The sequence below is a fragment of the Ambystoma mexicanum genome, chromosome 1q (genome assembly GCF_040938575.1).
Source record: "Ambystoma mexicanum isolate Mex_15411 chromosome 1q, UKY_AmexF1_1, whole genome shotgun sequence".
Classification (NCBI taxonomy): Eukaryota; Metazoa; Chordata; class Amphibia; order Caudata; family Ambystomatidae; genus Ambystoma; species Ambystoma mexicanum.
Genome location: NC_090922.1, coordinates 593505922 through 593521943, shown reverse-complemented (window position 1 = coordinate 593521943; position 16022 = coordinate 593505922).

Sequence of the window (16022 nt, the reverse complement as noted above, 5' to 3'; positions counted from 1 at the left end):
TGATATTTCTGTTAGTATTTGTATTCCGCCAATATAGAAAGTGATATTAAATCACTACCGAGTCGGATCACAGGTTTTAGGCGTCCATCCCGCTCGGCGCTTAGCCACGCCCCCGCCTTAGCAGTTTCACTTCCATTGGCAGTGGGTTTCCCAGGGGCTTCTAATATCAGTGGTTCACCTTCTGACCTGTGTTTTGCAGCATCATTGCTTTTTTCTTGTGTAATCGTTGCTCACCCAAATGCTCCAAAGGCTTGCGCTTATTCCATGTTGGTATTCTTCCAGACCATGTCTGTCACAGCCTCTCCTTCATCATTGGTTTCTTGTGTGGAGTTTTGCATTTCCTTATCGAAGCCATCTTCCTCTGAATCATCCACCTCTATTATGTCACAATGCTCCTCTGCTTCTTTCCTTTCTTCTTCTTCCCAAGGCTGGGTTTTCATTTTCATAATGTTGAATAGGCCTGAGGGCATGTATTGGACACATGACCCCTCTTATCACACAGAAAACATGCTCTCTCAAGGGTGCAATGGTTGGTTTATGGTCAGCGCCACAGTTCTTACATCGCGCATTTTGGCACACCACTGCTAGTTCCCAGTTCTCCACAGTTTCTGCAGAGCTCTGGCATTCCATGGTACATGACCTCTCCGCTGTTGGTGCCGAGCATACCAACGCTTGGAAGATGACGCACACTGAACACAATGCGGGTCTGCCTGCAGTTTGACCAACCATTTTCTGGCTCCAGTACACACATTATCATCCAACACTCTTTTGCAAGCAGAGACCACTGTGCAATGTCTCTTCAGCCAGGTTTCAATATCATGATCAGAAACAGGTTAATTGTAAAATTGCACTGTCACTACCTTCACTTCGCAGTCAAAGGCTCCACATTGAATCTGTGCAGAGAGTCCAAACACTTTGTTGCTTCATATTTCCTCCAAAAGTTCTGTAAACAGGATGCATGTTTGAAACTCACTTCAAAAGTCTAATTTCTTCCAGGCAGCTTTACCAAGCAATTCAGCTCTGCAGGGGTTAATCCCAAGGTCTTCTGGATAACAATTCTGATGCAATCCAGTTTTGTCATTAACCATCATTTTCATGTGGTTTTTCATATAGAGACCAGGTTTTATGTTTTCTGTAATATTTGGTTTGTTCTCTCTTCCTGTAGCGAAGATCCCAGGAGAAGCTCCCAGGGAACTTCTTATGCTCCACCAACAGGGGGAGCATGTAGTGGGCTGAGGAAGTTTTGGAATTATTCCTGTCAGGAGGCCCCTGGGATGCAGCGGCTTTTGGGAAGGTTAGAAGGATATATATTGTCCCGTGAGGTGCGAAGAGAGAGAACTTCCGGATGATCCAGCAAGAGTTGAAAGGAACGTCTTTCTAGCTGGCCTTGTCCCGGGTCGCCTGTCTTTCTCTCCCCAATCCTGGGTTGAGCGTGTGGGTCCGGCTGGAGGCGAGGGATCAAGGTCGGGAGGAGGCGCCATTCCGCTGGTGCTGCTCTGGTAGAGCAGGGTCTGGTGCCGTTCCCGAGTGACTGCAGGTGTTGCTCTGCCGTGGAGGTAGGAGGTGGACGGTGAGAGAGAGGAGCGAACAAATATTGAACTGTGTAAAAGTAAACACACTCGCCAACAATGCACAAGCGGGCGATGCACAAGGGTTGCTGGGGGCCACTATACGGGTTTCCTGCCCAAGTGAAGGGAGCAGTCAAGTGCCCCTTTGGTTTGTTTTTCTGCCTGGGGTGGCTGCAGGAGCAGGCAGGTTTCCGTAAGTGTGGAGAGTTTAGTCACTACGTGGTGTAGTGGTTTTGGACTCTTCCCCCTCACCCCCCTCCCTCACGCTCATGGAGTAAAAGAGGGGAGAGATAGGTTATGTAAACATTTAAGCAAGGAGAGGTTAGGACTCCAGCTCAAAGGTTAACCATCAACTGTTTATTTACCAGAGTGTATTTGAGCTCTCTCAGGTGGCCCAATGTATGCTATTCCATCATTTGTTACAAATGTGAATGAACTGATTTAATAGTGTTTCAAAGGTTAACAACCAATTATGTATTTACCAGAGTTTATTTTAGCTCTCCAAGGTGGCCCAATGTACGCTATTCCATCATTTGTTACAAATGCGAATGAACTGATCTATTGGTGTGTCAAGGTTAATGATCATTTAACAGAAGGCAACTGACCCGCTATCGGGTGAACTAATGTATGTTGTCCAACCATTTATGTAACAGAAGTAAACTGACTGCCTTACCCTGAATGTTATGACCTGTGTAATGTAACAATGTGCTATTTGAACTAAATTTAACCGGTATAAAACAAGCTGGTGAACTGAAGAGAAGTCTGTGACTGTTTTATTTACACTAGGTGTGCCGTAGCCAATCTGAGCAGCCAGGTCTAACATATCTCATATAAGTGGGCCCCCGCTGTCCAGAGCCCCTATCTCCTCTGGGGACAGGCCATGGACATCATAATACAGCCCACTCGTTGCCCCCTGGAAGATCATTTTGCACATGTGTGCAGTGAAGTGTGAATAACCCATTCTCAGGACTCCTACAGGTGTCAGCACACGCCACTTTTCAGATATCTATGGGAGTAACACCTTACGCTAACTTTGGAGGCACTGCTGAGATTCCAGGGGGTCATTCGTCTACAGTCACAGCAAGGGGATTATTTTAGTCACTTGGTGGATAAATGTACACAGACACAAAGGTGGCACACGAGTATGTGATGCACTGGATACAAGCCTAGGGGCTTAGTCCCGAGACCTGCTTCATAATAGGTGAGGTCCCTTTACAGATTACCACAGATGAAGTGCTAGCTATGACTGGTATCTTGGAACCCATCATGGGTAAGGTGAAACTTGTGGGCTGTATACCTGGGCAAGGCCTCACATGTTCCATGCTATGTTTTGGTGGAGTTTCTCTTGCAGGTAAGCTCTTGCCCAAGGAGATTCAAGGCAGGGAACCTGTAATCACCTGCCAGGTCTGGAGCTTAGATCCTTGGCCCGGGGTACCTCCACGCTCAGAGGAGACCATGCCTACCAAAGTGGCCATTGTCATCGCTACTGCAGTGGCTGAAGCAGAGTCACCATGGAACGACAAGGCTTGTCACCCTTCCTTAGTGAACATGGGGCCTACACCTGCCTAACACCATTTTCCAGAGAAAAACCTGTGCCTAAAGGAGAAGGTTATGAACTGTGGGTAGATCCAGCACAGCTCATGTTACAGGACTGGAAAGTGTCCGACCAGGAGAAAAGGAGACCAGTGATAGCTTTGAGTGGACCTGCACTACAGACGGTACAGTCCCTCCGAACCCTGAGTACCGACCTGACTTCTCTAAAAATGATGAGCGCACTGGAAGGGGCGTTTGGCACAACTGAACCGGGGAAGTCATAATATTGAGATTCCATGCTACCGCCCTAAACCATGAGACAGACTGTCTGACTACATAGTGAGGATTGAACAGATTCTATGCTTGGGGCGCACCAAAGAGGAGCAGTAGAGACTTCACAACTGAATAGGTGCTGATTGAAACAGATACTCTGATGAGCCTAAGAAGCTATCATACCCATTTGCAACTAAGACTGCGTGTGAAATTGGATACCCCTCCTGCTTATGAAGAACTATTAAGGTCAATAAGGGCGCTGGAAGAAGCAGCAGGTGACATTCTCCAGCATGGGGTCTGGCATGGATTCACATGCTCATGAATATTCCCTGTCAGGCCGGGAATCCTCGGTATAGAAAAAAATCAGTTTCGTTTCTGATCTGTCTTTCTTAGTAGTAACCAATCACTGGTCTCTGGGTCATACTGCCCCCAGCCAATGACTGCCCTCTCCCTAAACCCCGCCTCTGGCAGCCATCCTCAGATTTTTACCGCACGTTCAAGTGTTGGGAGTCCTCGTGCTTTAGCTCTCGAGCTTTTGCTGCGTTTTCGCGCTTTTTCAGGAGATTTTTCTCATTTTTCGGTTAAATAGAGCCTCAAGCTCCGTTTCTACATCCGATCAATGGGGATCCGATTCAGAGTTTTCTACGCCCCTCAAGGGTGAAGTTTTCGTCGAGTTACGCTTTTGGAGGATTCCAGAAGCTCCGAGGCCTACCCCGGACATGGTCCAGGAAAAAGGAAGCTTGACGCCCGGGAAGCTGTTCAGGACCTGCCCTGGATGCCCGCTTCAGAATGTTTTCAAGGGGGACAAGCATTCGTTATGCCTCTACTGTCTTCATGAGGACAAGACTGTGCGTTTTGTGGCAACATGTCGGAGCGGACCATGAAGGATCGCCACCTCCGTCTCGCCAACTGGCTGGAAGGGAAGAGCCCGTCAGGCGAGACGAAGAAAAAGAAGTCCGAGCGGTTTTCTAAGTCCTGTGAGGGCACCCCGGCGACGGGGTCCCAACAAAAGGCTAAGCACCGCGAGTCTGCGGGCACCGGGAGCACCGAACGGTCGGCTCCTTGGCTGCCAGACAGGGCGCACCCTCCCCGGCGCCATCAACCACGAGCCAACGCTCTGGCTCGGGTAAGAGGAAGTCCGAGAACCTGGCGAAGCTTCTGGAGAGGCCCCGGTCGATCTGGAAGATTCCGGCAGAGGGGGAGCGAGGCTCGGACCCTCCCCCCAAGGTGAAGGCCCCAGGCGTCCAGAAGGTGGCGATGGCCTTAATTCACCCTGCTAAGACCTCGATTGAGGATGTCGCCGCGGCCCTGGCTCAGCCTGTGGAGGCTACACCAGTGGAGGCGCCCTCAGGCCCCAGAGTCTCCCTGCCACCGCGGAGGGAGTCGTCTTTCAGGCCCATTGAGAAGACCCCCACAGAGTCCTCGTTGGAAAAGGTTGGGGAGGGGCTGGTGGCCATCGTGGATACGGACACGACCTCTGAAGAAGAGCTCATCGAAGTCGTGGAAGAGGCCCAGCCCATCGGGAGGGATCCCGACGAGGGCGACGACGAGGCTCCTCAAGAGCCCTCGCGCCTGTCGTTTCCGGCGCCGCAGGACACTTCGGCGGCCATTTTGTCATCGATTCAGTCCTTATGCTCGGAGATGAGGACAAGGTTGCCCCTTCCCCCGACGGAGGTACCTGAGCCAGACCCGACGGGGGAACCGGAGCCAGGACCTTCGGAGAGTCCACTGCATAAGAGGACGATGCATCCTACGCCACCTCTAGCACCTCTGCGGCCTGCTCTGCCTTCCCCTTCCCCTACTACCCACGGGGATGATAAGGCAGACACGGCTACGAAAGGTACAGATGACAGAGGCGACGACGGGATGTGTCCCCCGTCGCCCCCTGCTCGGGCGTCACCGCCCGACGAGATCGGATCCTTTCATGCCATGATTTCCAGGGCATCCGAGCTTTTCCAGCTCTGCCCAGAAGAAAAGAAGAAAGAAAGATTCCTTTACCAACGGCGCAAGGCTAAAAGGAAGACGGTCCTCGCTGTACCGCTTCTTGATGACATCTGGGATGAGGGGCTCGCCCTCCTCAAGAACCCTGCCATGGCGCCGGCAAAGAGGGACCGGTATGGGAAGAAGTACCGGGTCCCCGATGCTGCCCCCTTGTGCCTTCGGGCACAACCTACCCTGGATTCGGTCGTCTCGGCGGCGGCAAAGAAGAAAGCTGGGGGGGCATCGGCCTCGACATCAACTTCCCCGCCGGACGGCGAGGGCAGGAAGTTGGACACTATGGGACGACGGATCATCTCATCCGCAGTGATGACTATCAAGGCGGCCAACGCCCTGGCTATCGTAGCCCGCTACGACAGGGAGTTGTGGTTCAAAATCGCCCCTCTGTTAGACTTCCTTCCGGACGCCAAAAGGGCTGAGGCCCTTGAAATCCTACAGGAGGGGGAGATTGCTTCGGACCACGCCATCACGGTGGCAACGGACATCGCCGACACCGGTTTCCGTCAGTTGGGCAACAGCGTTTGCTTGAGACGAGGATGGCTCAAGGCCACGGATTTCCGCCAGGACGTACAAACCAAGGTTTTGGACATGCCCTTCGACGGGAACAACCTTTTTGGGAAGGCGGTTGATGAGTTCCCTTCAGGCCATTAAGATGGACACAGAGACTGCCCGGGCACTGGGAGTGCTCCAACGACGACGGCCGTCCTTTCGGAGCTCCGTAGGCAGACAAGGTGCCTCCAAGGGATCCGGCAGTGGCTCCCCCACTTACTGCCAAGCGGCAAGATCTGCGTCCCAGGAAGCCTACAGGGGACGCGGCAAGTCAGGTGGTGCCCGTCGTCGACAGGGAGGTCAAGGAGGCAGGGCGGCCTCCAAACAAGATTGAACCGACTGTGGGGGTCGGGCCCCCGCCGAAGCACCCCGGTGGGAGGCCGGCTGGCGAGGTTCGTCAGCGTGTGGGAGTCCATCTCCACCGACCGCTGGGTGCTGGACGCCCTGGCCCAAGGGCACGCCCTCCAGTTTCAGAAGAAGTGCCCTCGCGTTCCACCCGTGGCCAGGAAGGAAAATCACGTCCCTCAACTACTGTTGGAAGTAAGGGCGATGCTCAAGAAGGGTGCCATCGAGCTCGTCCCACCCAGGGTGTTAACCAAGTGCCTCGCACCGGTGGCAGCGCGGCTGCGCCTACAGGGGATCCACGTCTACCCCTACCTGGACGACTGGCTCATCCGGGCAAGGACGAGGGAACTCGCTGTGGAGCACACTGCTAAGACTGTCCAGCTGCTCATGGACCTGGGATTCTCCATCAACTTTCCAAAATCCCACCTGGTTCCGTCGCAAGTCGCCCTGTTTCTGGGAGCCAAGCTCGACACAGTGGCGCGGCTGGCCTCGCCGTCGGAGGAAAGGACCAGGACCATTCTGGGCAAGGTGCAGCGTCTGCTGGCCACGGACATGGCCGGGGTAAAATCTATCAAGTCCCTCCTTGGGATGATGTTCTCCTGCATTTATCTGGTGCGCCTTTGCAGGCTTCGGATGCGCCCCTTACAAGAGTTCCTCGACGCCCGCTGGGTCCAGTCGACGGGCAGCTTCGAGGACAGGATCCCTCTCAAGAGACGTTCCGTCAGGCGATCCGGTGGTGGGGTACCCGCGCCCATCTGGCGGCGGGCACGGACTTTCAGATCCCAGCTCACCAGGTGACGGTGACGACGGAAGCCTCACTGGAAGGTTGGGGAGCGCACTCCGGAGATCTTCACGCGAGAGGCCTTTGGCTCCCGGAGGAGAAGTCACTCCACATCAACATTTTGGAGCTCTGCGCAGTGTTCTGGGCCCTCAGGTCTTTTCTTCCGTCCCTCAAGGGCAAGGTGGTGAGGATCTTCACCGACAACACCACCACGATGTTCTACAGCCGGAAGCAGGGCGGGACCAGGTCCTCGGCCCTATCCAAGGAAGCCCAGGATCTGTGGCATTGGGCCGTCGCCCAACGGATGTTTCTGGTGCCTCTTCATCTGGCAGGGATAAAAAACACAATCGCCGACTCACTCAGCAGGGAGCTGCGCTCTTGCCACGAGTGGGAGCTACGCCAGGATCAAGTGGATCGACTCTTCCGATGATGGGGCGAACCCCAAATCGATCTCTTCGCGACAGCGACGAATTCCAAGTGCCGGAGGTTCGCCAGCAGGTTCCCCCAGCCGAGGAGCATGGGGGATGCTTTCTCGTTCGCCTGGGATGGCCTATTTCTTTATGCATTCCCTCCGCTCCTGTTGCTGCTCCGGCTAATCAACCAGCTCAAGAGGTCCCGGTGCAGGATGATCCTCGTCGCACCGGCGTGGCCGAGACAGATCTGGTTCCCGGACCTTCTGGACTTGTCAACATCCACACCAGTCAAGCTGCCGGAGGACGCAGACCTTCTCTCCAGAGAAGGAGGCGCCATTCTACACCACAAGCCGGAGTCGCTGAACTTGCAGGCCTGGCTCCTGCAGCACTAGAGTTTGGAGGGTACGACATCCCGGCCAACTGCAGAGAGATTCTTGCAAAGGCCAGGGCATCCTCAACTCTCAAGTGCTACAGACATAAATGGAAGAGGTTCTCTGTCTGGTGCCGTGCACAGAAGATTAACCCTCTGCGGATTACGGCCCCTCAAGTACTGCCGTACCTACTGTCGCTGGCCAAAGCTGGACTGGCTCACGCCTCCATCAAAATACATCTGGCTGCAATCTCCCAATATACCAGGACTGCGGGACGGGCGTCCTTGTGGTGTCATCGCCTGGTGAAAGAATTCATGTAGGGACTATTCCGATCATTTCCGCCGGTGAAGGCTCCTGCCCCGGTGTGGGAGCTTAATGTGGTGCTGACCAGGCTCGTGGGGGCCCCATTCGAGCCTATGCATTCGGCGCCTCTGAAGTTCCTGTCATGGAAGACAGCTTTCCTCGTGGCCATCACCTCCGCACGACGAGTGGGAGAGATCCAGGCCCTATCTGGCAAGCCTCCATACTTGACTTTTCATGACACGAGGGTGGTGCTGAGGACGCACCCCTCCTTTATGCCCAAGGTGCTGTCGGACTGCCACCTCAACGAGCCCTTGGTGTTGCCAGTTTTCTTCCCATTGCCTTTGTCGCCGGCCGAGAGGACTTTGCACTCGCTGGAAGTAGCTAGAGCGCTGAAGTTCTACGTGGACCGCACAAAGAGTTTTCGGAAGACGTCACAGTTGTTTGTGAACTTTGGGACTGTGACTCAAGGGAAGGCTCTCTCGAAGACTTCCATTTCCAGATGGCTCTCCGGCTGCATCATGCACTGTCACCGGCTGGCAAACCGACCGCTGCCCGGCCGTCCAAGAGCCCATTTGACCAGAGCGATCGCTGCTACCACGGCGTTCCTGTCTGGTGTGCCCCTGCTAGACATCTGCAGGGCTGCGACGTGGATGTCGACGCACACCTTCACAAGATTCTACTGCGTCGATCGGGACTCCAGGGAGGAGTCCAGGGTTGGCCAAGCAGTGCTGCGCAACCTGTTCGCCTAAGGTGAGCCTGGTGAGGAGGTAAGAGTTGCTTAATGTTGAGCCTGTTGCCACTTCCCGTGGTTGTGCATGTGTGTACTGCTATGTATTCTTATTCATGAGCATGTGAATCCATGCCAGACCCCATGCTGGAGAAGGAACAAGTTACTTACCTGTAACTGTTGTTCTCCAGCATGGGTCTGGCATGGATTCACATGCGAACCCTCCTGCCTACCCCTCTGCGGCTCTTCACTTGGTCATACTTCCACTTTACGTGCTACCAAATCTGAGGATGGCCACCAGAGGCGCGGCTTAGGGAGAGGGCAGTCATTGGCTGGGGGCAGTATGACCCAGAGACCAGTGATTGGTTACTACTAAGAAAGACAGATCAGAAACAAAACTGATACTGATTTTTTTCTATACCGAGGATTCCCGGTCTGACGACGGGGAATATTCATGAGCATGTGAATCCATGCCAGACCCATGCTGGAGAACAACAGTTACAGGTAAGTAACTTGTTCCTTAATATCCAGAGCAACTCTGTTCAAGGCAGAAGCCCAGCGCCCAACCATACAAGCCCAGCTGTTAATCAGGGACTGTTCGAATATCAATCAGCTGCGAGGCAGAGAAGCGTTCCCTCCCTCTCGTGATCGAGAACAGCAGCTGTTTCGACGAGCTCAAGATCCTCAAGACTACGTCCCCCAATCATCTGTACCCTTACCGCCCTGCAGATGTTGTCATAAATGTGGGGATGAGAGACACTCTGCTCGTCTGTGTGATCCAGACTATGACTATGCCAGAGTAGCTTCTCGATTTGAGGCCCTGAAACCATGTTCAGCCTGAGCTGTCTGTAAAATGCCCACGAGGTTGTAGCGGAGGAGCAGCTAGTACCTCTATCCCAAAGTAAGCTCCAACGCAAGAAATTCCTGCATCGCCATAAGGACATTACACTCTGAAGTGCCAACGACCAAGCATCCAAATAAGGCTCAGGAGGGTCCCATAGCTGACCACCTCCGCTTAGTCCGAGAGCTCTGTAACCCCAAGAAGACACTAGTAGCGTCTTGCAGCTGCCTACGAACTCAAGCCAGATGTCATTGAGGCATTCCCGCTGGCCTTATAGGGCCCACCATGACTATCCCTGTTGACCTGGAAGGCAAGGAGGACTACAGCACTGCTGGACAGTGGTTCCCAGCTTACCATTGTCTATGAGCCACATTAGCGAGAAGTAATCATCCCCAAGCTGACGTATTGTCTGCACAGATGAGAATGGTGCCAGGCCATGTGCCCATCCAAGGACCAACCCAGTGCCGGAGATTGGTGATGGAGGCCACTGAGGGTGAAGAACTGCTGGGAGGTCTGATGGTCCAATGCACAGCATCTGCAACACTGGCCAAGGGTTAAAGGACTTAAGAGTACCCTTCACAAATGTTAGACAATACTGTGCGCTTGCCATGGGGGCTGAGAATTGCACAGCTTCATTTTGCGGACTCCGTGGCCCAATCAGCTGGCACTCGAAGCCTACATCCTCCCTTGGATGTGAGAAAGATTAACTTTGGGGAGTCGCCCCTGTCAGAAAGTGAGATGGATCACCTTTGAGACCAGATATCCTTGCAAGCAGCGGTGTTTTTGATCAGTGATTGGGGTTTCGGTGAGGCCAAGAGTGTAAAACCTCACATCCGTCTAAATGATTCCCCCCCTTTTCGAGAGAGGTCGAGATGACTGGCACCTGCCGATGTGGAGGATGTTCGGCATCACCTGGAGGAATTGCTGCAAGCAGGTGTCATCCAAGAATCAAGGAGTCTGTATGCCTCACCCATTGTCGTGGCGCGAAAGAAGAATGATGTGCGGTTGTGCATAGACTACTGATGACTCAACAGGACTGTGCCGGACCAGTGCACTACCCTTCGAGTGGATGAGGCACTTGACTGCTTGGTAGGAATTAAGCAGTTCTCTGTTTTAGACCTCCGGAGTGGCTACTATCACATCCCTTTGGTACCTGAGGACAAGGAGAAGACCGCCTTCATCTGTCCATTGGGATTCTATCAGTTTACCTGAATGTCCCAAGGGATATCGGGGGCGCCTCCCATGTTCCAACGTCTGATGGAGAAAACAGTTGGCGACCTGAATCTGCTTGAGGTACTAGTTTACTTGGACGACATAACTGTGTTTGGCAGGACCCTAGAAGAACACCATCAGAAATTGCTGAACGTTTTGGACCGTTTGCAGCAGCAGGGACTCGGTGTCTCTAGAGAAGTGGCAGTTCTGCCGGACCAGTGTAACGTATATATTGGGCATGTAGTATCCGCTGACGGCATACAAGTTGATCCTGCCAAGATGGAAGCCCTGGATTCTTGGCCTCGCCCCAACAATTGGCGGGAGGTGAGAAGCTTCCTGGGGTTCTGTAATTATTACCAGCGGTTTGTGCCAGGATTTGCAACCATTGCAAGACCGCTCACTGATTTGACCAAAGGCTATCCCTCGCCACAGAAGGGAGTGACAAGAAAACCCAGTCTAAGACTCGATTCCACCCTAAAGAGGACTTTGGCCTGTGTTGGAATGCGGAGTGCGAACAAACCTTTGCTCACCTAAAAAAAAAACTTGCTGAAGCTCCAGTGCTGATCTATGCAGACCCACAACTCCCGTATAGTCTACATGTGGATGCCAGCTCCCACAGGCTAAGTGTAGTGCTCTACCAAGAACAGGGAATGATTACACCAGTGGCCTTCGCCAGCCGTCGACTCACCCCCCCCTCCTCCGACCATCCAGAGGACAGTCCGGAATTCCTCACTATGGAAATGGCTTCTGTGGCCGCTGTGAGAGCCTTGTAGAAGAAAAGTGCTGGTCCACCAGGGGAACTAGAGCGTTTCATTGACTGACTGGGAGGGACCCTCCAGGGGGTCCTTAAGGGCTATTGCGACGCAACCAGTCTTATGGCTCCTGAGCTGCCACACATAAACCACGCAGAACTGAAACACCAATTACAAGATCCAGAGTTATGTGAAGTGCTGCATGTTAAGCAGAATCCTGGGCAGTTCCCTTAGGGAGCACTACACAAGATTAGGACTACAGGTGAGAGCAATAATTCCCCTTTGGTATCAGTTTGTACCACAAAGATTTTGTTGGTAGCTGTGGCTGAGCAGTCAGACTTATCTCAAGAGGGAGATGAGCAGTATTCAGCGTTTACACAATAGGTCTACTGTACTATGGTACAAGGAAACACTGACCAAAGCTTTGTATTAAAAAGTAGTTAGATATTTATTTTACACACTTCTAAGAAAACACATTTATCACAGTTATCAAGCAAATAACCCTTTAAGTGCCAAGGGTGAGGTATCTCGTCCTTGAAAGTGCACACGCAGTGCCAAGGACGAGATAGCTCGTCCTTTTCGGCACCTTGTTTTGAGCGATCCCTGCAAAGCAGGGATCGCTCAAAACTGTAATCCAACCCCCGGGCTATGTGAGGGGGAGGTCCCCCCTCACTGCCAGGGGGCTGGATTACCTTCAGTTTCACGTCGGCGTGCGTAACACACGTCGGCGTGAAACTGAAAGTAAATTCCCCGCAGCAGCCATTTTCGGCTGCTGCGGGGAAGAGAGAAGGTAAGAGACCTTCTTTGTCTACCTCGATCTCCGGCTGTATTTCAAGCCGGAGATCGAGGCGGGTATCGGTGGAAAGGGGAGATTTTCCCCTTTACAACGATACCCATTGTGTGGCATTGCTGCCCGCGGATCGGGCGCAGGGCACGTGATCCGTGGGCAGCAATGCCACCGGATCAATACAGATCCGTTTGTGACGCAGGGGGAGGGGGGGCTGCTTACTAGGTAAGCGGCCCCCCTCCCCGTGGCCCCAAGGCATGGGGCCACAGCGGCAGAGACCCCTGGGGGCAGATGATCACTGCCCCCAGGGGTGAAAAGGGGGGGTGGAATTCAAGGGAAGGGGGAGGAGGGAAGAGGTTTGGGACCCTGGGGCCCACTAGACCACCAGGGATTTGGCAAAAAGTGGTGTCCTTGGAAAGTGGGGGTTCTCCCCTTTCCAAGGACACCACATATGAGGCATTGCTGGTCACGGATCGGCGCAGAGCGCTCGATCCGTGACCAGCAACCCACTAGACCACCATGGATCTGTTTGTGATGGGGGGGCTGCCTCAAGTAAGCAGCCCTCTTTCCCCCCACCCCCCTCCGGGCACCCAAAGCATGGGGGCACATGCATGTGAACCCTGGGGCAGATGGCTGACCACTAGCCACCATGGATTTTTTACTGAATGAAAGGGGGGGAGGGATGCCCCCCCAACCGAAGTAGAAAGGGGGCACCCCTTGTAACCCTCCCTGGGGGCAGATATCTGCTCCTAGGAAGGGGCATCTGACCCCAGGGAGGGATGCATGAGGTGGGCCTCCCCTATCTGTCCCCAGGGAGGGTTGCATGAGGTGGGGCCCTCCATTTGGGGTGGGGGGTTGAGGGCCACCCCCCTGTTGCAGTACATCATTAGCTGCCAATTTAGGGTGGCCCTCAGCCCCCCCTAAAAGCAGCCTGTGAATTTGTATTATTTTTTTGTTTACACAACTTTGCTTGGTGCAGATGGCCATGTTAGTGTGGCAATCTGCCCCCAGGGTGCCCAAACCCTACTGCCCCATCTATTGGGGGTCCTGCCCCACCTTTTGTGGTGGCCCTCTCCCCCCCACCCCAAATGGAGGTGGGGTGTACCTCACGCAGCCGTTTGTAGGAGGCCCAGGGAGGCCTGCATGAGGTGTCCCCCCCCAGCCATTGGGGGTGGGAGGGGGGTCACCACAAAAGGTGGGGCAGGACCCCCAATAGATGGGGCAGTAGGGTTTGGGCACTCTGGGGGCAGATTGCCACACTAATTTGGCCATCTGCACCAAGCGAAGTTGGGTAAACAAAAAAATAATACAAATTCACAGGCTGCTTTTAGGGGGGGCTGAGGGCCACCCTAAATTGGCAGCGAATGATGTACTGCAACGGGGGGTGGCCCTCAACCCCCCCAATCCCAAATGGAGGGCCCCACCTCATGCAACCCTCCCTGGGGGCTGATATCTGCTCCTAGGAAGGGGCATCTGACCCCAGGGAGGGATGCATGAGGTGCCCCCCCAAACTGCCCCCAGGGAGGGTTGCAGGAGGTGGGGCCCTCCATTTGGGGTGGGGGGGAGGGCCAGCCCCCAGCCCCCACCCCCGTTGCAGTACATCATTCGCTGCCAATTTAGGGTGCCCCTCCGCCCCCCCTAAAAAGCCTGTGAATTTGTATTGTTTTTGTTTACCCAACTTCGCTTGGTGCAGATGGCCACATTAGTGTGGCAATCTGCCCCCAGGGTGCCCAAACCCTACTGCCCCATCTATTGGGGGTCCTTCCCCACCTTTTGTGGTGGCCTTCTCCCCCCCCATCCCAAATGGAGGTGGGGTGTACCTCATGCAGCCGTTTGTAGGAAGCCCAGGGAGGCCTGCATGAGGTGCCCCTGCCACCCATTTGGGGTGGGGGTGGAGAGGTGCACCCCCCTTCACGTTAGAAAAATCCACAGCGGTGTAGGGGGCCCCTCCGCCCCCGCTAAAGAGCAGCCTGCCATTTTGAATTGTGTTCTTTGTTTACTATGCCTGCCTTGGCGCAGAGGGGCACATTGGTGTGCTAATCTGGCGCCGGGGTGGCCAAAACGTACTGGCCAATGCAATAGGGGCGGACAGTATGGGTGGTTTGGTATGTGGGTGCGCTGACACAGATAATTTATGTTTTGTTTTTCCCTTTACAGGTCTTGAGCAGTTCAAGCATCTCCCTTGTTATGTAAGTTTGAAAATTTGGTTATTGCAACATTGTATAGTTGGTGGAGGGCACACTGCTATTGGGATGGGTGGGAACTGGGCCTGTAGTATTGGTGTTGTGAAGGGAAGTGGGTGCTCTGGGGAGGTATTGTGGTGGCCAGTAAGACACTTGCCGGGATAGCACACAAAATGCCCCCCCCAGTCCAGCTGAACAGTGCTTTTTCCCTGGGAGGTAACTTTGCCACTTAGCCATCTGTGGAATGTTTTTTTTTGTGCTGGGGGTTGCCATATGCCCATTGGTCCTATTCCAATTTCCTATCATTGTGCAGTCCAGGCTTCCATGGTGATAGATGACTGAGAAGTGTCATGTATGTGGTGGAAGGAGATGAAAAATGTACAGATAGTTGCCAGATGGTTTGGATGTGTTATTGGTAGGCAAAGCACTGAATGTAATTCTTTTATGTTTCCTTTGCAGTTGCGGCTACTGAAAAGCTTTCGCTGACTTATGCAAGTACAACATATATTACTTGGTAATGTGGGGGTGGAAGGTTACTGGGGTGGAAGAAAATGTGGCTGCATTGTCAGTGATATGGGTGGGAAAGGGTAGTGGGGAGGTTCGGGGGCCAGTGATGGTTGTGCCTTGCATTGAGGAAGGTGGCTGCTTTGCAGAAGGAACGGTTTGGCCGACATAAGTAGCAGCAAATTTTCAATTTTTTTTTCCAGTAGTTATGCAGATGGTCATTTTTTCTTAGCATGCTATGCACACTTGGTACAGAACTCAATCATTTTACTGCAATGTCACCATTTCTGTGGTCCAATTCCAGCAGTGTGTCCAGTGGGCCCCGCCAGGGTCCCCATCCTTTTGCAGGGGGAAAAGCTGTAACGCAGGGTAGCTAGAGGGGCAGGACGTTGGGGGATGTGGGGATCTCATTGGCCTTTGGCGTCCGTCCCCCTGGTGGATATTTTGTCCCCCCTAATTCAGCATTGGGGGCAGGGTGCCTTGGCATGGTCCCCATCCCTTCCTGGAGGGGAAAGCTGTAGTGCTGACCAGGAAGCGATGTAGGGTGCTGGTGGTTGATGTGTGTGACCTTGCCCGCCTCTCTGCCTCGGTAGTTGAGTACCCCCAAGTTCACCAATGGTCCTGGAGCTGTGGGCGAAACACTCACAATGAAAGTGTCTGAAGATGCATCCATTTGTGGTGATTGTGGTACATTCTGTCAGGGTACCTATATTCAAAGAGCGTACAAAGCACACTTCCTGTGAACTTCATATCCTTTGGCAGACTAGTCACCCTGCCAAAGTATAGTGGTGTAGCATGTGCAAGTAACCTTAACACCGTTCAGTGCAGTTGGTGCCCCACAGAAGTAGAAACCTTCACTGATTGCAATTGTGCCAGCACAAC